This window comes from Sminthopsis crassicaudata, chromosome 3, assembly GCF_048593235.1.
Source record: "Sminthopsis crassicaudata isolate SCR6 chromosome 3, ASM4859323v1, whole genome shotgun sequence".
NCBI lineage: Eukaryota > Metazoa > Chordata > Mammalia > Dasyuromorphia > Dasyuridae > Sminthopsis > Sminthopsis crassicaudata.
The window spans coordinates 608,204,647-608,224,450 of NC_133619.1; the positions used below are offsets into that span (position 1 = coordinate 608,204,647).

General features: G+C 43.0%; 1 protein-coding gene across 5 annotated transcripts in view; it reads left to right on the forward strand.

Annotated features, from left to right (window-relative positions):
* The window catches only part of LUZP1 (leucine zipper protein 1), a 96,835-nt gene that overhangs the window by 62,681 nt on the left and 14,350 nt on the right, over positions 1-19,804 (forward strand). The window contains exon 3 of one of the 5 annotated variants that reach the window (XM_074305907.1): positions 8,524-8,640. The exons of the other annotated variants lie outside the window; for them this stretch is intronic. The gene's annotated coding sequence lies outside the window, so the exon portion shown is untranslated. The remainder of the gene's footprint in view (positions 1-8,523; positions 8,641-19,804) is intronic. 5 annotated transcript variants of the gene reach the window in all.

A 19,804-nucleotide genomic window follows, 5' to 3' on the forward strand; every position in this document is an offset into this window, starting at 1 on the left:
GGTTCAAAGACAATCCAAAAAGGAGGCTCTCCAGAATTTGGAGTATTTTAATATTTTTTCTCAATTACTTTGATAATGGCATAGATAGCCTGCTTAGCCGCTTATTCGGTCTTGTCATTTGCCTTATTGATCTTCTTTCTGTTAATGCTCTGTCTTGGAAAGCTCATCAACTTCCATGTTTTCAACTATTTGCACATCCTCTCGTATTTGTACATCCAGGTCTCATTCTCCATCTCTGTCTCAGTCTCTCTGTGACATATTGCAACCCTTCAGTAGAATATAAGCTCCTTGAGGGCAGGGGGTATCTCAGTTTTGTCTTTGTATCCCCAATGCTTAGCATAGTTCTTTGCAAATGCTTGCATACTTCATAACAGTCATGATACACACAAAAAAGACCTTGATACATAAAATATTGGATCTTCTCTAATAAAATGAAAAGTTAATAAGGATGGAATGAACTAAGGTTCAAAAATCAAACTTTGAAAGTATAAGATGGGAATTTTTTTTCCCCTGAGGCACTTGGGGTAAGTGACTTGCCCAGGTTCACACAGTAGGAAGTGTTAAGTGCCTGAGGTCAGATTTTATCTCAGGCCCTCCTGACTTCAGGGCTGGTGCTCTATCCACTGAGCCACCTAGCTGCCCCTGGGGAATGTATTATTAAGACATCAGTTATCTGGAAAAGATGTGGGGGTGGGGTGCTGAATGTTTAATGAAACAGCAGTTTCAGGTGGCAGCCAAAAATAGTCAGTACCGGCTTTAGATGATAGGTCCGTAGTCCTCTGCCGTAGTCAGGCCTCATATGGAGTATTGTGTTTAGTTCCCGCACCGCAGCCTAAGAAGGACCTTGCAAGCTGGAGTACTTCCAAACCAAGATGGTGGAGAGGCTCAAGGCCATCTCCTGTGAGGACTAAAGAAAGCAGGAATCCTTATTCTAGATTAGGGAAGATTTGGAGAACATGGGAGCCATTTTCCTACATTTGGGGGCTGTCACCTGCAAGAGGGAATTACCTTTTTTTTTTTTTTTTCTGGGTCTCAGGAGTAGTGAACAGATACTCCAGATTTTGTCAATACACAAAATTTAGGTTCAATGTAAGGGCATAATATGCCTGACCATTAAAATTATCTGAGATGGAAAGATCTGCCAGGAAAGTGATGCTTTCTTCTTGGGAGGCCATTGCATGGACACAAAGGGATCAGGTTAGGGAAATATGTTAGAGGTTCTCCTTTTCAGGTGCTTGATCTTTGGCCGAAGTTCTTCCAGCTCTGAAATTTTGTTTGCTTATCTCTCCTAGATTCCTCCTTGTAAATGGGATTTTCCCAGAATATGCAAGTAATTGTTAAATAAAAATGACAAAATATGAGTATTATTTGATATCTGCCTCTTTGTGATATTCCCTTTTGTGACTTGTTTTGTACTTAAGGGTCACATGGAATGTGTCATCTCTCTCCTACTTGAATGACTTTTATATCCTGGAAGGCAACTATCAGATCCCCTTGAAATGCTTGCTGTCTTCTCTAGATTGCACATCTCACTTTCTTTGTTCATTCATTGGATTGCATGGTCTCTAGCCTCATCATCAGCCTGGTAGCTCTTCTTAGGACATGATTCAACCTGCCCCAAATTGATCACTTAGAACTGAATTCAGTATTTTATATGTTGTCTGACCAGGACAGAATGAAATTGGCAAATTTCTCCCTTGTTCCTTCCCCTTCTCTTCCTCCTCTATTCTCCTCTTCTTTCTTCTACCTCTCTCCATCTTTCACTTCCTTTTCCCTCCTTCCTTTTTTCCTCTCTCCCTCCCTCTCTTCTTCTTTCCCTCCTTTTCCCCGAGTTTCACACCTGTATTACCAATTGTCTGCTGGAAATTTCAAATTGGATGTCTTAGAGACATCTTTAAATCAACATTTCTAAAATTGAGCTCATCACCTATTCCCCCAAACCTTACCCTCTTCTTCTTTTTCTATTGAAGGCACACCAATGTTTTAGGCTTATAATCTCAGCATTACTCCTCGACCTTGTATCCAGGCAGTTGCCAAATCTTGCTGTTTCTGTATTCATAACATCTACCTGGTCCAACTCTCTCTCTCCACTCACACGGCCACCACCTTAGTTCAAGCCTTCATCACCTCTTGCCCAGATTATTGCAACAACCTCCTAATTGGATTCTCTAACTCAAGTCTCTCAACACTCCAGTCCACCCCACACATCGCTGCCAAAGTAATTTTCCTCAACCACAGATCTGACCATACGACTCCTACTCAACCGAGTCCAGAGGTTCCAGAGTGAAACACATACTCTGCTGTGCTCTGTTTTTAAAATCCTACACAATCTGAACCCAACCTATCTCCACTCTGTCATGCAACCAAAGGACCTTTGTCTCTTCTCTGCTCCTCATGTACAATGTTCCTTTCTCTTTGCTTTACTACTGGCCATCCACCACACGTGGAATCATACTGTCTTTACCTCTTCCACCTCAATGTGTCTCTCTCTTTCCTAATATCAGTTGTGAATGCCCTCCCTCCAAATGACCTTGTTTCGAACTGTCTGGTATGTATTTGTATTCATTAACTTTATATTTATACATGTACATGTCTTCTCCATTATAATATAAGCCTTTTGGGAATCGAGATCATTTCATTCTTGATACTTGTCTTCCCAGGGCCCATATGATCTTTCCTAGATTAAAGTGGGAGAGTACAGTATTAGTTACTGAAGAAACTGCAAAAGACACCTGAGAAGAGGGTGAGATGGGGCTGTGTGAGGGTAAGACTAGGGGAGAAAAGGAGATTTGGATCTGAGGCTATGGAAGGATACACCTTCTTTGGAGGGGTCAGAAGGTGCTCGGGTAACGTTTAACTCAAAGTTAATTCAAGCCTGTATCAAGCACCATGTTTGCACAAGATCCTGGTGGTGCTGGGAGATTGGGGGGTAAATAATGGGAGCATTAAAGACTATTAATTAATGCATCTGATGGCATGTGCTGTCTAGTTGGGGAGGAATCGCTTGCAGCTCCTACAGAGCCTGGAGGTTTTGATAGCTCTGTGGGGCTCCCTCTTACAAGTCCGGAAGGAGAGCTGAGAGCTTCAAAACAAACTAGGACTTCTGTAGTTCCTGTTTGCTTGCTTGTTGGCACTGCATCCCTTCCTGTTTTGAAGGGAAAAGACCCCTAGGCCATGCTTGATCCTTGGCTGAGCAGCATGCCAGTGGTGGGGGATGGTCAGAGCCTGGGTGTACCTTTCTGGAAAACCAGATCCAAACCCTAGCCCATGGGAGCCCACAGGGACAGATAACACTCCTGCAGTTGAACTGTTCTGTGCACATGAATTGGCTTCTCCTGGTATCCCAGTGAATTGGGGTCTTATCATAGAATTTAGAATTTCAGGACATCTTTGGGGGAGGGGGGGTTGTCCATCTAGTTCAGCCCCCATCATTTTAAATTTGAGAAAACCAGTTTCAAGAGAGTAGAAACTTCCCCCCAAGGCCACACAGATTGTAAATAATTGAGCTGGGATTCATTCTTGGGTAATATCACAACTTCCACAATGCTGAAACTGGAAAGGTATATCAGGAACCACTCATTCTACCCAGTGCCTAAAGAAGAGAACTTCTACCAGCATCCTCAGCAAGGCTCATCCTTTCTTTGCCTGATGGCCTTCAGTAAGGAGGAGCTCATATAAGAAGTTAAAAAATAAAGTAGTTGGCACTAGCAGTTGGAATTAGGAAAGGGTTCGTGTAGGAAGGTTGTACAGGATTCCTAGGAGGAAGAGAGATTTTCTTGTAAGGAGGGCACACATTCTATGGCAAGGGAGTATTGTACATGAGGAGCAGAGAGAATGAGGGGGTCACAAATTACAGGAGGAGGAGAAATATTCAGTGAGGCTGGAAAGATATTTGAAGGCAGGCTGTATGGGGCTTTCAAAGCTGAACACAGAAGTGACTATGTTTTATTCTAGAAGCAACAGGAGGCCCCTGGATGTGGTTGAGTAGAGGAGTGATCTGGTTGGATCTCTGGGTAAGGAAAATTACTTTGGCAGTAGCGTGTGCCACTGGAGTGTTGAGAGGCTTGACTTGGAGAATCAATTAGGAGGTTGTTGCAATAATCTAGGCAAGAGGTGATCTGAACCAAGGTGGTGGCCGTGTGAGTGGAGAGATGTTGTGAATACAGAAACAGTAAGATGTGGCAACTGACTGGGTCTGGGGGGTAAGAGCAGAGTCAAATAATGCTGAGATTAGGAGCCTGAGACACTTTGCAGGAAGTCTGGAAGAGGGCAACTAGGGGAGCCATAGCATATAAAGAACTCGGGCCTGGATTCAGGAAGACTCAATCTCTGGGTCATAGTAGAGGGCCTTTCTGAGCCAGTGTGGTTCCTGACATTGCGTGACCTTGGCCCTCTTCTTGCCAAGATCAGAGGCCAGACTTGCAGACAAGAAAAGACTTGTTCCTCACCTTGATTGTTCTGAGCAAGGGGATCTCTCCAAGCCATAGGTATTTAACTCATAGCTATCATCCACATTTTTAAAATGCTTCAGAATTTAAAAAGGGCCCAATGCCTCTGCAGTGATGAAAACATTTTTCATGTCTTTTTTATGAGTGAGAAAACAGGGAGTTGGAGTGAGTGGTACCTGGTTCCATAGCTGATTAAAGGTCTGAACGGGGATTTAAATTTAAGCCTCCAGTGTCCTTTCCTGTAGATTGTGTAACTTCTTCCTCTGGGTCAGGAGCAGAATTACTGGAGTCCTTCCATCTCGGCCACCAGATAATTATATGACTTCTCTCTCTGGATCTCAGTGTCCCATCTGTAAAATGTGGGGAATGGACTAGAAAGTTCATAATCTCCCTTCCAGCTCTGGTATAATAATGATATGGATAGAGGAAGCCTTATATTTGAAGAGTACTCTGTACTTTATAGAATATTTAACATACATCACCCCATTTGGTCTTCACCACAATTTTATGAGGCAAGAGTGAGGGGAAATATTAGCCTCATTTTCCACTTGTGGAAATTGGGATACTTTTTTAAAAAATCATTTATTTTTAATACACATTGCTTTATGAATCATTTTGGGAGAGAAAAATTACAGCAAAAGGGAAAAAACCAAAAACCCCAGGAACAAGAAGGGAATATAGCATGTGTTGATTTACATTCAATCTCTATAATTCTTTTTCTGGAGGCAGATGGCATTTTCTGTCCAAAGTCTAATTGGGATACTTTTGTATCTTGCTTAGGGTATTTAAAAAAAACCCAAATATATAAATTTTTCTCCAGTATATTTTTAATTATTTTGTTAAATATTTCTCAATTACATATAAAACAATTAACAGTTATTTTAAAAAGTTTTTGAGTTCCAAATTCTTTTTTTTCCCTCCTCCCCCCTCCTTGAAAAGGCAAGCAATTTGATATAGATTATACATGTATGGTCATGCAAACTAATTTCTCGATTAGTCATGTTGTAAAAGAAAACAGACCAAAAAGACAAGAAAAATAAAGTTTAAAAAAAAAAAAGCATGCTTCCATTTGCATTATGTATCAGTTTTTTCTCTGGAGGTGACTAGAAATTTTTCAGCATAAGTTCTTCCAAATTGTCTTGAATCAGAATAGCTGAGTCATTCACAGTTGATCTTTGTGTGATATTGTTCCTATGTACAGTGTTCTCCTGGTTCTGCTGACTTCACTTTGTATCAGTTTATATGTCTTCCCATGTTTTTCAGAAATCATCTTGCTCATTTCTTAAAACACAATAATATTCCATCACAATTATATACTAACATTCGTTTAGCCCTTCTCCAATGGAAATCCTTTCAATTTTCACTTCTTTACAGTGAAACTGCTTTAAATATTTTTGTATGTGTATACACACACACACACACACACACACACACACACACACACACAACCTTTTCCTTTGGTTTTGTTCTGGTTGATATAGACCTAGTAATAATAATATTGCATGGTGCAGTGGATAAAGCACCAGGCCTAGAGTTAGAAAGACCTGAATTAAAAACTAGCCCTGCACAATGCAGTCTTCTCATCTATAAAATGAAGTAGAGAAGGAATGGCGAACTACTCCAGGATCTTTGTCAAGAAAACCCTAAATGGGGCCATACAGAGTTGAACGTGACTGAACAATATCAACAGTGCTGGATCAAAGGGTGTGCATACTTTTATATATAGCCTTTATTCTCCAGAATGGTTAAATCAATTTACAAGTCCACCAACAATCCCTTAGTGTCCCATATTTTCCACATCTCCACATTTGTCATTTTCCTTTTCTGTTATATTAGCCAGTCTGATAGGTGTGAGGTGGCACAGAATTGTTTTAATATGTTATTTCTTTAATTGATAGTGATTTAGAGCATTTTTTCCCATGACTGTAAAAAACTTTGATTTCTTCTGAAAACTGTCTCTTCATATCTTTTGACTATCAATTGTGAAATGATTTGTATTTTTTTTTATTAATTTTATAATTATAATTTTTTTGACAGTACATATGCATGAGTAATTTTTTTTTTCTTATAACATTATCCCTTGTATTCATTTTTTTCAAATTTTCCCCTCCTTCCCTCTACTCCCTCCCCTAGATAACAGGCAATCCCTTACATATTAAATGTGTTACAGTGTAACTTAGATACAATATATGTGTGTAAATCCAATTTTCTTGTTGCACATTAAGTATTGGATTCCGAAGGTATAAGTAACCTGGGTAGACAGAGAGTAGTGCAAACAATTTACATTCACTTCCCAGTGTTCCTTCTCTGGGTGTAGCTGTTTTTGTCCATCATTGATCAACTGACACTGAATTAGATCTTCCCTTTATTGAAGATACCACTTCCATCAGAATATTTCTTCATACAGTATTGTTGTTGAAGTGTATAGTGATCTCCTGGTCCTGCTCATTTCACTCAGCAGAATGATTTGTATTTTTATAAATTTGACTCAGTTCTCTACATATTTAAGAAGTGAAGCCTTTATTAGAGAAATCTGCTGTAAAATTTCCCCTCTTCCTCCTCTTCTACTTTCCTTTTTAATCTTGCTTCATTGGTTTTGTTGTGAAAGAATTTTTTAATTTAATGTAATCAAAATTATCCATCTTACATTCCATAATGATCTCTATCTCTTGTTTGGTCATAAATTCTTCCCTTATCTATAGATCTGGCATGCAATTTTTCCCTCATGCTTCCCTAATTTGCTTATGGTATCACCCTTTATGTCCCAATTATGTACCTTTTGACCTTATCTTGGCATATGATGGGAGATAATTGCTCTATACCTAGATTCTGCCAAATTGCTTTCCCTATTTCCCAGCAGTTTTTCCTCAAATAGTGAGTTGTGAATTAGGGGGATTTTGAGGAAAGAGCACGGGAATATCTATCTGTAATCTCAGGATCTGACTAGATTATGGGACAACCAGGTAGCACAGTGGATAGAGTATCTGGAGTCAGAAAAATTGCATCCAAATCTGGTCCGGACACTTACTCGCTGTGTAATCCTGCACAAGTCGCTTCTGTTTCCCTCAGTTTCTCTCAGTCATAAAATAAAGCTAATAACAGTACTTATCTTGCAGGGTTTTTGCGAGACTCAAATGAAATAATATTTGTAAAATACTTAGCACGGTTCCTGGCACACAGCTATGATGATGATGTTAGGTAAATCATTTAACCCAGGTTTCCTCTTTGTAAAGTGAAGGAGTTGAAGTGGATGGTCCATAATGTGACTTTGGAGCGGTTTCTTCCAGCTCGCAGTCCTATGACCACTGGAAAAGCACCAGGCTTTGGAGCCCAAGGAGCTAGGTTCAAATTAAAAAATAAAGCTTCTCATACTTCTTTTTATTACTTGAGTCATTTAATGGTATCATAGTATTGTAGTTTCAGAGCTAGAAGAGAGCTTAGAGGTCAGCCTGTCCTTTCCTTTCATTTTATAGGTAAGAAATTCAGGAGCAGAATGGTGAGCTTGCCCAGCATTTCACAGGGTCAGTAGCAGAACCAGAATTCAAATTCAGGTTCTCTTGACTCCAAACCCATTGCTTTTTTCACTGGCTAACAATGCCTCTCTGATTTCTTCATCCATCAAATGAGGGTATTAAATTAGATTATTTCCAAGATAGATGCCCTTCCAAGTCACATGATCTTAGTGCTCACTAACACCATATCCCCTTCTAGGGAGATCAGGATAATTTGGGTTCAAATCTCACTTCCTTCAGATATTAAATGTGTGATCCTGATTAAATGTAAAAACTGAGGGGCTTAGAACCCAGTGGCTTCTAATGGCTTTTCCAGTTTTGAATCTGTGGAACTTTGACTGCTGTTTACCCTAAAGTCTTCTTGGAACTTAGCTAGGTTCTTCCAGTGTCAGGATAGTTATAACTTGGTCTGTTCCCTCTTTGAGGATTATTCCTTGGCTCCCTGGAGGACTTTCTCTGTCATTTTGGAGCAGTCCACACGAGTCCGATGCCTTCTGCTCACTATGGCTCTCTCCTCTCTTTCCCACCCTCCCCTCTCCCCCATTTTTGGTGGCTCTTTTCAGGTCAAGATTTAGTCATCCTTGGAAGTAAGGATTAAGCTTGCCCAAAGTAGCTGCCAGGAGCAGGCAGAGGAACCTTCTGCGTCTGCAGAGCTCCAGGGAAATTAGATGACCTAGATGGTAAGTGTGCACAGCACAATGAGACCTGGACAAACCGGTAGAATGAAGGTGGCTTCTCATAGGGCTCCTTTTCTCCGGCTGCTGAGTGCCTTTCTGTTGAGCCAGCCCTGAGCACATTAGTTTGTGGAGGTTTTGTTTTGTTTTTTAAGTACATTTGACAAGTCACAACTAGTCCTTCTGACCAGCCTCCTGTGGGAGAGCAGCGTTACTTAGCAGAGTCCCGCTGAGTAATGGTTGGGTACGGCCAAGGAATCAGGAGAGAGATAGGAATCGGGACCGCCATTGTTCCTTCCAGCTTTTTGCTGTTGTCAGTGGCTGGCACGCTGGGAGGCATCGGTATGCAGCGGAGGGATCGCTTGCACCTGGTGTCAGAAGCCCTGTGTTTGAGGGCTGACTCTGCCACTTGCTATTTGTGCCCAACCTGTGGGGGAGCCTTCCGGGCTCCCATTGTCTGCTCAGACACACTGTAAGCCTGTTTTTGGGCCCCAGCATCATCATGTCCTTGGTCCTCTTGGAGAACAAAGGACAACAACAAAACAACTCATGTCCTTCTCTCTTAGGAGGAGGTTGGACTAGATGCCCCTTCTAGCTGTGTATCCTACAATTTTACAATCAGTTGGATTTTTGTGATGATTTCTAAGATCCCTTCTGAGTCTAACTTTCAATATGTTTTGAGGTTCCTTCTAGCCTTGACATTCTGTGATTCTGTGATTTTGATTCTGCATCCATCAGCACAGTCAAAGCAGTGCTGTGTCTATTACATAGTAGGTGCTTGATAAATTTTGGTTGATTGGAGGCAGAAATCAGGGAAGATCTTGGAAGAAACCAGAGAAAATGTCTTCCTTTGGAAAGTGATTGATCATAAGGCATCCACTTCATGAGAGAATCTGTCTCCCACTTCCTCTCCCCAGCCATTGTGCTTTCTAGCAGCTATGATTGCATTTAGGATCTTTGAATCAGAACCATAGCTGAACTCCAAGGGACTATCTTGGAGAAGAGTAGAGAACATTCCGAAAGCTGTAGTTCTGGCTTTCCTGTCCCCTCCCTTCCTTCCTCTTTCCCTCTCTTCTGTCCACTTTGCCTTTCTTCCTTTCCTCCCTCCCTTTTTCAAGAAGACTGACCCTAGGCAAGTCATTTAACCCCAGTTGCCTCAGGAGAAAAAAAAGGAATAGGGACTATTACTTTGAAAATCTTTGTATTCCTAGCTTCTAATACAGAGGCATGTGCACAGTAGGCACCAAATTATCATTTGTTGAAGTGATAGACCTAGAGTGAATGTCTTTGTCAGGGTATCTCTTGATTTTGGCTAGGCTTTTGAATAATATCTGGGGACATGATGAGTTGACCTGAAGGGGACATCTCTGGTGGTGTCATTCCCTAGGGAATTTCCCTCTTTTATTCCACACCTTGAACTGAGATTTAATTGAAAGTAGTTTAAATTTGAAGAAGTGAAACTGAAGACAAGAAATTGAAGACGAGATTGGGAGGCAATAATGTGACATTTGATAGAAATAAATAAAGTCCCATCTTTAGATTAAAAAAACAAAACAAAACAATAAAACAGCCCTGAGACAAGATGGGGAAGATACAGAATAAGAGCAATTTATGTGAAAAATTCTGAGAGGTTTTATTTGAATTTAAAAACACATCCCTAATAGTCTGCTGACCTCCAACCACTGCAAACCTTAGACTTCCTTTTCTGTGTTATCTTCTTCTACTAGAATACAAGCTCTTTGAGGGCAGGGACAGCCCTGTTTGTATTTGTGCTCCTTGTTGCTTCTGGGAAGTGATACCTTGACATGCAAGTGTGTTGGATTTAAGTGAGGGAGAGTTGTGCAGAGTTGCCATCCTCACTTTCTCCTCCAGTGCATCTAGATCTAGTGACAAGGTCATTACATTTTTTAAGCTAAGGTCTTTATTAGGTCTCAATTTGAGAAGTGCCTAGTGATGAGGTCCTGAGTAAGAGACTGAAGATCTGATAAAATTACTCCCTGAAGCAAGCAGGGAAGGGCACTTAGGGGGATCAGTTCAACCTTATAGTCCTACCTCTGTGGTGATCATGGGTAGCCCCACTTTGCTGTGTCCAGCCAGAAATCCTACTTGTGTCAGACCCTTGAGACTCCCACCTCATGCCATATTCCTTTAAAGGATTCTTCCAAACTCCTTTCCTTAGTAACCCTAATACTCTTCCCAGATCTATGTCATGGTCACCATTCCTGATGTCTTCATGTAATCTCTTCTCCTAAGCAATCTTGCCTTTTACAAAGAGAACGGCCATTGGGAATTCTTCACTTGACTGAACCTAATATCTGATCCTGAACAGCAATCTCAGTATTTGGCTCTGAACCCCAAACACATTATTTGGTGCTTGAAACCCTCTGGCCTTCTCCTTGACAAAAGCTAAGAAATGTGCACCCCGATATTTTTTCCCTACTCAGTAAGGCTTGTTGACTGACTGCTTGAAACAGAACCCTTCAAAACAGTTTCAGTAGTACCTGCTCTATTCTTTACCTGTCCCTGGAGTCCCATCTGCTCCGGCGGAAGCATGTATGGCATGGGTCTGTTATTGATCTTTGTGTGTGTGTGGTCTGGCTCTTGTTCTCGACTTCTGCCATTATGCGTATTGCTCTCCTGCTTCTGATTTCCTCACTCTGCATTACTCCATTCAAGTCTTCCTGTATTTTTCAGTACAGTTCTCGTTCATGACAGCACAGCAATATTCCATTCTCTTCACAGGCCCCGATGAGCTCAGTGTCTCTCTAACTCTCGGACACCTAATTTGTTTGCAGTTTTCAGCTGCTACAGAAAATGCTGCTATAACCCTTTTGGTATCTAAGAGACACCCAGGTTTTGGCTGACTAGAAGGCAGTTTAAATTGGGATGTGTGAGCCAAAAAATGATGCAATGTGAATCTTCGTTATTATAAAGGTAGCATGATTGCCTAATTGCACTTAATCCTGGCCAGACCTCACCTGGACTTTTGTGCTCAGTTCTGGGGCTGCAGTTTTGGGGTGACGCTGGCAAGTGTGTGCAGAGGAGGCCAGCCAGGATCTGCAGATGTTTTAGAATAAAGGCTAGCATTTATATAGCATTTATTCTGTGCCAGGCACTGTGCTAAGCACTTTATGATGATTATCTCATTTGCTCTTCACAGTAGCTCTGGGAGGCTGTTATTAGCCCCATTTTATAGATGAGAAAACTAAGGCAAACAAGCTAATTGACTTGTCCAGGATCGCACAAAAAGTATCTGAGGCTGGATTTGAGCTCAGGATTTTGATCAAACTGGGAATGTTTAGCCTAGAAAAGATTTGCCCCAGATAAGAAAGGACATCTTCCAACATTTGAAGGATGGTTATTAGACCTATTCTTTGTAGTTATAGATAATAGACTAGTTCATGTGGTTGGAAACCAGGGAATTGGATTTTGGCTCATTGGCTGAAAAAAACTTGCTAACAGAGCTGTCCAGTGGTGAAAAGGTAGGTACTAATTCTGAGACTCTATGTCCTAGATTCCCTGGGATGGCCCAGATTTCAAGGAAAATAAGTTTTACTTTCAATGAGAATTCGTAAAAGGAAAATCCTTTGTTAGATGATGTGTCCCAATTTTGATCTTGAATAATATGGTCCCCATTGATAGTGAGTGACCTTCACCAAGGATGGGGCAAAGATGGGCTCTGAGCAGGAGGATTTGTATTAGAGACTGCTCAAGGTCCATTCCAGCTGCGTGAAACTTTCCAAGCCAAATACTAATTGCCACAGGAGGTTCATAGAAATAGAGGCTCACGGGTTCTGGTTTGGAAAGGAAGGATTTTGGAGGTAATTTTGGCCACAGCTTTCCTTCAGCAAATGGCTGTTGTTTCTCCTTTGTTCTCTAAGAGGTGATATTTCACTTGCAAGTGAATTGGATTTAAGGGAGGGGAGGGCTCCAGCCTCACTTTCCCCTTCAGAGTCTCCAGCTCTGTGGCCCGACAGAGATCAGGATGGTTGGAGATGGCTGTAGATGCAGTGGGAGGCCTTGACCTTTTTAAGCTTATGGCCTCTTACCTACTTAAAAAAACCATATCAATCAAACCCTTAGAGTTTCAGGACCTAACAGAATCAATTGCTATTTTTGTTCTGAGTCATCTAAACCCAAAGGGCGACCCAGTGGGACTTGGGCTGGGATCTCTTGTTAGCCAATCAGTGACAGCCAGGTGATCTGGATTTAAGGCCTGGTCAGCAGCTCTATTTGAATCCTGATGGTCTTTATCAAAGCCTCTTTTTTAAATGCTGTATTTTATGCATATATTGAAGCCATCCCTCCCAAGACAGCCCATTGCCCTTCTGGACATGGCTTAGGAAGGCTTTTCCTTATAAGGAGCTGAAATCTGTCTCTCCATAATTTTCACTCATGAAGTCAGGGTGAAAGGAATGACACATTTTCTTAACCCCAGAGACCAAATGGGAAAATCCCAGAAGGTTCTGCTCTCCCAGAGCGCAGAACAAGCTCGGGAAGAAAGTCTGGAGTGAGAAGGCAGCCAAAGGCATTAAGGCTCATCACCAGGATGGTACTGCTAAGAAGAGAACCAAAAAAGACTTCCCCCTTTTTCTTTGTCTCAGAGCTGGAAACAGGCCAACTGGGACTGGGGCAAGAACTTGGGAAGATCCCTAAGTGAGAGATAGACACTCTCAGGGATGTCCTTAGAGGCCAGCTCCAGGTGAGTGCCCTTTAAATTCTCTCTCTCTCTCTCTCTCTTTCTCTCTCTCTCTCTCTCTCTCTCTCTCTCTCTCTCTCTCTCTCTCTCTCTCTCTCTCTCTCTCTCTCTCTCTCTCTCTCTCTCTCTCTCTCTCTCTCTCTCTATATATATATATATATATATATATATATATATATATTTTTTTTTTTTTTTTTTTTTTTTTTTTTTTTTTTATGAAAGTAGTGGGGATGGAGATTTTGGATACTGGGCAATGACTCAATGAGGCAGCTGGGAAAGAAGTTTGCTCCTCCCTCTGGTGGTAACTGGGCGTGAAGGCTCACAGAACACATCAAGAGCTCTAATCTCATAGCTCTGGAAAGAGTGTGAAAGGGCTTTCTTCCCACCTTCCTGTGAGGGAGCTAGTGGGGTGTTAATGGTATCATGAAGAAATCGAGACTAGGCTCAGCTAGTAAAAGAGCCTTGATTGGCCATGATTACATAGACAGGATTCAGACATGGCTGGAGAAGGTCAATAGAAAGAACATTATAAGCAAGTTCTCACTAGTAAAGTTTGGTGAAATACATGGACTACCAGTTTTGTAAAGCACCAAACAAAAATTATCATAAACAACTCATACGGCAAAATTAGAACTATTAGAGAAGAAATTAGTTTTACATCCCAGGATGCTAGCCATGATCCTCCCCTGCCCTGGAGAATGCCTGTCCAGCCTCTCGTAGTCCCACTCTTGGCTGGCTTCTTTCCTTTACAGGGCTCCCGGGTGCTCATTGTAGCCATATTTCTTAAATATTTATAGAATCACTGAATTTGAGAGATGGAAGAGCCCATGGTCATTATTTGGGTTCTTCATCTTTATCGGTGTCATAGGCTCCTCTGACAATCTGGCAAACCGTAGGGATTCTTTATGGCCTTAAATGTATAAAATGAGAGATATCGGGTTACCATAGAAACTCATTATGCTTAAACAATTTTTTAAAAGTTCATGGAGAGCTCCCCCTAATCCAAGGTTAAGGATCCCTGTTCTAGCCCAAGCACTCGTGGGAGGGTCAACTCTTAGAATCTAGTACCTTAATAGTCATGTTGTCTTGAGCAAGTCATTTACTATGTTTGCCTCAGTTTCCTCCTTGGTAAAATGAGGATAATAATAATATCATCTATCTTCTGGGATTGTTGGGAGGATGAAATGAGATAATAATTGTGAAGTGTTTAGCCCAGTACCAGACACATAGCATTTTTGACTTGTTTCCCACCCCCCCAGGTAAGAGTGAAGGGAGATGTGGGAGTGTAGGTGTGGAAGCTGATGTGGATCTGGTTGCGTATTAATCCTGGGCATCTCCAAAAGTATGGGGAGATGGCCGGAGCTGCTCCCGTGTCTCACTGGTGCTTAATGAGCACTTCTGCTGAGCACAACCTGCACACAACTCACTCGAGTCTCCATCCTCCCGTCCTCCTTCACACAATCACGGAATTTGGGAGCTGGAAGTACGGCTTCACTACCACATGTTCCCCAGCTTGAATGAAATGACATTTAATAGGAATGACATTTAATTGTTAATTATATTAAATGACACTTAAGGACTTAAAATGCTTCCATAAATGCAAGATGAGGGGGAAGTTCGGTTGGATTGCAGTTTGTGTGAAAGTGAACTGCAGGTTTTGAGGATTGGAAGCTCAACATGAGTCATCATTAATGGTACCTCCATCTTGGGCTACATTAGGGGAAGGATTGCTTGCAGGATGGCAGAAAGTTGTAGCTGCTAAAGGGCTTAAGTCCTGCCTGGGAGCTACAATGTGGGATCAAGGGGCAAGGCAGAGCCTCCACTTAGAGATGAGTCACTAGGCTATATCACCCAGAGGGAATATGGGATTATAGTAAATTATTTTTACTTTTGTGAATGATTTGAATGATATTTTGCTTTATTGATTGATCTCTGCTTGTCAGAAGCAAAGTTTCCTTCTGTGTTGCTATGAAAGGTTTAGCCTGGATTTATCTTTCGATTTATTTAAGCAAACATTAACTGTCTGCTGGATTCAAGGTATGATGGGCACTCCCTTTTCTTCCCTCCTGAATCAAGAGAATCCTAGGAGAGGCAGATTCTGTTTGGCAACCCGTGTAATCTGAAAAAATCTATATAAATTTTTGACCCTCCTCGCTCCCCTCCCCTTCCCTCCTTTTCCCCCTTCCCTTCCCTTCCCTCTCCTCCCCTTGGGGTTAAGTGACTTGCCCAGGGTCACACAGCTAGGAAGTGTTAAGTGTCTGAGACCAGATTTGAACTCGGGTCCTCCTGACTTCAGGGCTGGTGCTCTCTTCCCCCCTCTCTATTCTCTCTTTAACTTACAGAAGATAAAATAATGCGTTTCTGAGTTTTTAAACTTTTTCAGTGTCATCTGCTAGCCTTTGGGTGATGTCTACAGCTTCTAAAAAACTCCTCCCTATCTCCAATTCCCATTTCATTTCTTATGTGAGCAGCGACATAGTGAAACTGTAAGGGGAAAGTCGAGATGTGGAAGGGACAGTTGTATTCTGCTGGACTGCAGGAATAACTTGGACTGACTGATGAAGCTAGTGGGGTTTCCCAAGCAGTAGCCCCACATTTTCTGCAGCATCTTATAATAGCCAAAGGGCTGTTTGAGGTCCACGGCATTCCATTAAGAAGAGTATAGTGACCTCCGTCCGGAGCAGAGGAAGTAGTGTTAGTCCCTAGCCCTGACTTCTGCGGAAGTGGAATTTATGTTCCATTCTGGTACTTAGGAAGGTCAGACTAACCAGAGAACCTCTGGGGGTGGGAGGTCAGCCAGAACTGGGAAGGGACAGGAAGGAGATCCTCCCATAAAAAGGGAGAGTTAGCCTGGGAAAGGGAAGACTTGGGTGAGAAGCTGTGAGATTTGTCTCCTTATATTTGCCTGGCTCTCATATGGAAGCGGGATTAAATTTGTTCTGTTTGGCTCAGAGTGGAGCTGAAGAGAGGCAGGTGGAAGTACTACCTAGGAGCTAGAATATTCCAAATGGATGAGTAAGTTGCCTTAAGAGTAAGTTCTTGTCCTGTAGCAGAAGCCAGGTGACTTTTGGGGGGATCCTGGAGAATGAATTCCTATTCAACATGGATTTGAACAAAGGACTTATGAGTTGATTCCCCAAAATTTAGTGCCTTCTGTTGATTATCTACAATTTATCCTAGCTGGAGCTTGCTTGTATATAATTACTGCATTTTGCTTTTCCCATCAGACTTTACATCAGGGACTGTCTTTTGCCTTTCTCGATATCTCCAGTGCTTAGCAAAAAATATAGCAGAAAAAAAGATAGTTCAATACAACAAAACATCACATCAACTGAATCTTACTGTATATGCAGTGTTCCGCAACCATAGCCCCTCACCTCTGCAAAGAAGAGGAAAATTGCATTTTTTTCTGTGGGTTCTTTTTGGCGGGGGGGTGGGATGGGGTAGGGTGGAGGGGCAGTCTCTTTAACCAGCATAGAGAAGGAAGGTGGCTTGCCAGCATAGTATTAAGTTAGTAGAAGGAGCAGATATTATGATCCCAAAGCATTCCTGCCCTTTTTGTCACTAGAACAGAGGTGTTTCCAAGTGGGATTGATTTGCAGGAGAGAGGGGCCTACAAGGAATAAGAGGGGGGCTGCTAAGTTGGAGGGTACAGCAAGCTGAGAGGATAACTTTGAATGGCATCATGGGACTTCTGAGTCCTTCCTCAATTAATTCTGCAGCCAGTCCATAGGACTGTCTCAGGTCTTTCCCAAACTTTGCATGTTCCTCAGCACCCAGCCCATTGCTGTGCACACTGCAGACTCTTATTAAAAGTTTGAATGGACTCTAGGGGGGATGTGGCTGGTCCCAGCTCTCATTTTGCCAAAGGGAGGGTCAACTGCGCTCATCTGCTCTGCGCCCTGATGAGTTCATTTAAGGGGAAAGTGGCTTCTCACAGACACACCCTTCCCACACCCCCACCCTTCCCTGCAGCTGCTGGAACTGGACCTTGTCTTCTGCCGTTGGCTGGCCTTCCAGCCCGGCTGCCCTAGCTCAGTGCCTTTCCTCAGGGGCCTGGGCTCCCTCTGGTGACCATGGGCTCAAGGTGCAGCCCCTTAGCCAGGGTGCCGGGGCTGACTGCTAGGAAGGGCTGTGGCTTTGTGTTTGATGCTGATTTCAGCATTTTCTGCTTATTGGAGCCATAAAAGCCATCTTTCCATATTAAGATTCCACTACTTTTCGAGGGAGGGAGAAACGGAGCCAGGGAAGCCCACCCCTGGCTGCTAGTACCTAACCTCCCCAGCTGCTTCTCTTTTCCTAATTTGTATGTTTTATGTGCTAATCCTGGACATGTCTGTAGAGCATGGATGTTTTAGGCTGTGAGCATCTTCAAGCAGGTTTGATTCATTCTTTGTCTAGCTCCCAGAACCTAACACTTAATAAAGTGATTTCTAATTGATTTTGGTTCAGTCCTGAAAGAGATCACATAGTCTGAGCCTCTCATTTGAAAGATGAGACCCAGAGGTTTTCCCACCCTATGAGAGTTCTCTGATGATAAATTCAGGGTTCTTTCTATTAGTGGGATAAAGATGAAAACGAACAGGTTGTGTGGCAATTTGCTTCTCACCATCTGTAGGCTCAGATTCAAAAATCGTATCTTGTGTCGGGCACCGAGCTAAATTCTGGAGCTTCAGAGGTAAAGCAACATTGTCCCTTCCTTCAGAAGTTAGATCCTAATGAGACAGCATGTGCTTGTTTAAGTAGGCAAAAGTATGTTCAAAATAAATGCAGGGAGAGAAGGTGCTCAGGGATGGGTGGGTCAGGAAAAGCTTCATGTAGAAGGGGATGCTTGAGTTGAGTTTTGAGAGGACAGGGATTCAAAAACAAATTGGGGTGAGAAAAGTATATTTTGTCACTGAGAAGCAGCTTGTGCTAAGGCCTGGAGATAGAGAATTTATTTTGGGACAGAGGATTTAGGACATGGAATGTTAAGAGATAGAAAGAGCCTTAGAAACCGGAAGGTCAGAGGTGGGAGGGTCCTTAGAACATAGGATGTCAGAGCTGGGAGGGCCCTTAGAACATAGGATGTCAGAGCTGGGAGGGCCCTTAGAACATAGGATGTCAGAGCTGGGAGGGAGCTTAAAACACAGGAGGTCAGAGCTGGGAGGGCCCTTAGAACATAGGATGTCAGAGCTGGGAGGGCCCTTAGAACCCAGGATGTCAGAGCTGGGAGGGAGCTTAAAACACAGGAGGTCAGAGCTGGGAGGGCCCTTAGAACACAGGAGGTCAGAGCTGGGAGGGCCCTTAGAACCCAGGAGGTCAGAGCTGGGAGGGCCCTTAGAACCCGGGATGTCAGGGCTGGGAGGGCCCTTAGAACCCAGGATGTCAGGGCTGGGAGGGAGGAGGATGGGCACTGTTCCCATTTTACAGATGGAGAAGTTAAGGAAGAGGATATGAGCATTGGGAGGAGTGTGAAAAGAATGATTATCAAAAAAGAACAGATCTTAGAGATGATTTTGTTCTACCCTTTAATTTCCTAGACTTGGAGACTGATGCCCAGAGTGAGGATTTGTTAGCTATGTGTAAATTTAAGTCAGGTTTGAGGAGTACTGGTACTTGACCAAGAACTAAGACTCTTTACTAGAAGGAAAAAGATCCGTTCCCTCCCCTTTTGGCTGGCCAGCCCCAAAGAGCATGGGGGAGCATCGGGCTTCGGGGTGGCAGCCGACACCTCCCAGACTTTGGCCGTCCCAGCTCGGGCAGCCCTTGCTGCCTTCTGCTTGGCCATAGAGATGGATGGTCCGGCCATGTGAGCGTCAGGCTCCCGGCTCCTCCCCTCTGCCCAGCAGCCAAGGTCCGAGAGGAGCCCTAGCATCTGTTCCTGCTGGGCGGGAGGAATTGCCTTCCTCTGCCCACAAACTTCCTGCCGGAAGCCTGGGGTACTTGGGATCCAGCAGAGCCTTGGAACACACACTCTCTATGACAGCTGCCTCCGCCTCTGCCTCCATAGAATTGTAGCCAATGTCTAAAAGGAACCACTCCTAGAACATGCTTGGTGGAGTGAGGCAAGAAGGGGTTGCCACATAGGGCTCGGGGTTCCTGGGTAAGAGCCGAGGAGTTTTAGCTTGGCTGCCATTGTGGTGCTTCCTTAACTTCTCCATCTGTAAAATGGGAACAGTGCCCATCCTCCTTCCCTCATGGGGCTATTGTGAAAGTCAAGTGACGTAAGAGATAGGAACATACATTGGAAAATAAGAAACTGGTAGAGGTGAAGTGGTTAGTTTTCACGGACTGACTTCAAGGTACGGATCTCTCTCTCTGTCTCTGTCACACACACACACACACACACACACACACACACACACACACACACACTCACTCACCATTAATGAGCCTGTCTCCAGATGCCTTTGCAGTTTGATGGAAGACCTGCCAGAATGTTTGTTCTCCTTTGTGAATCCAAGGTAGCTTGTGCACCCATGAGGAGCT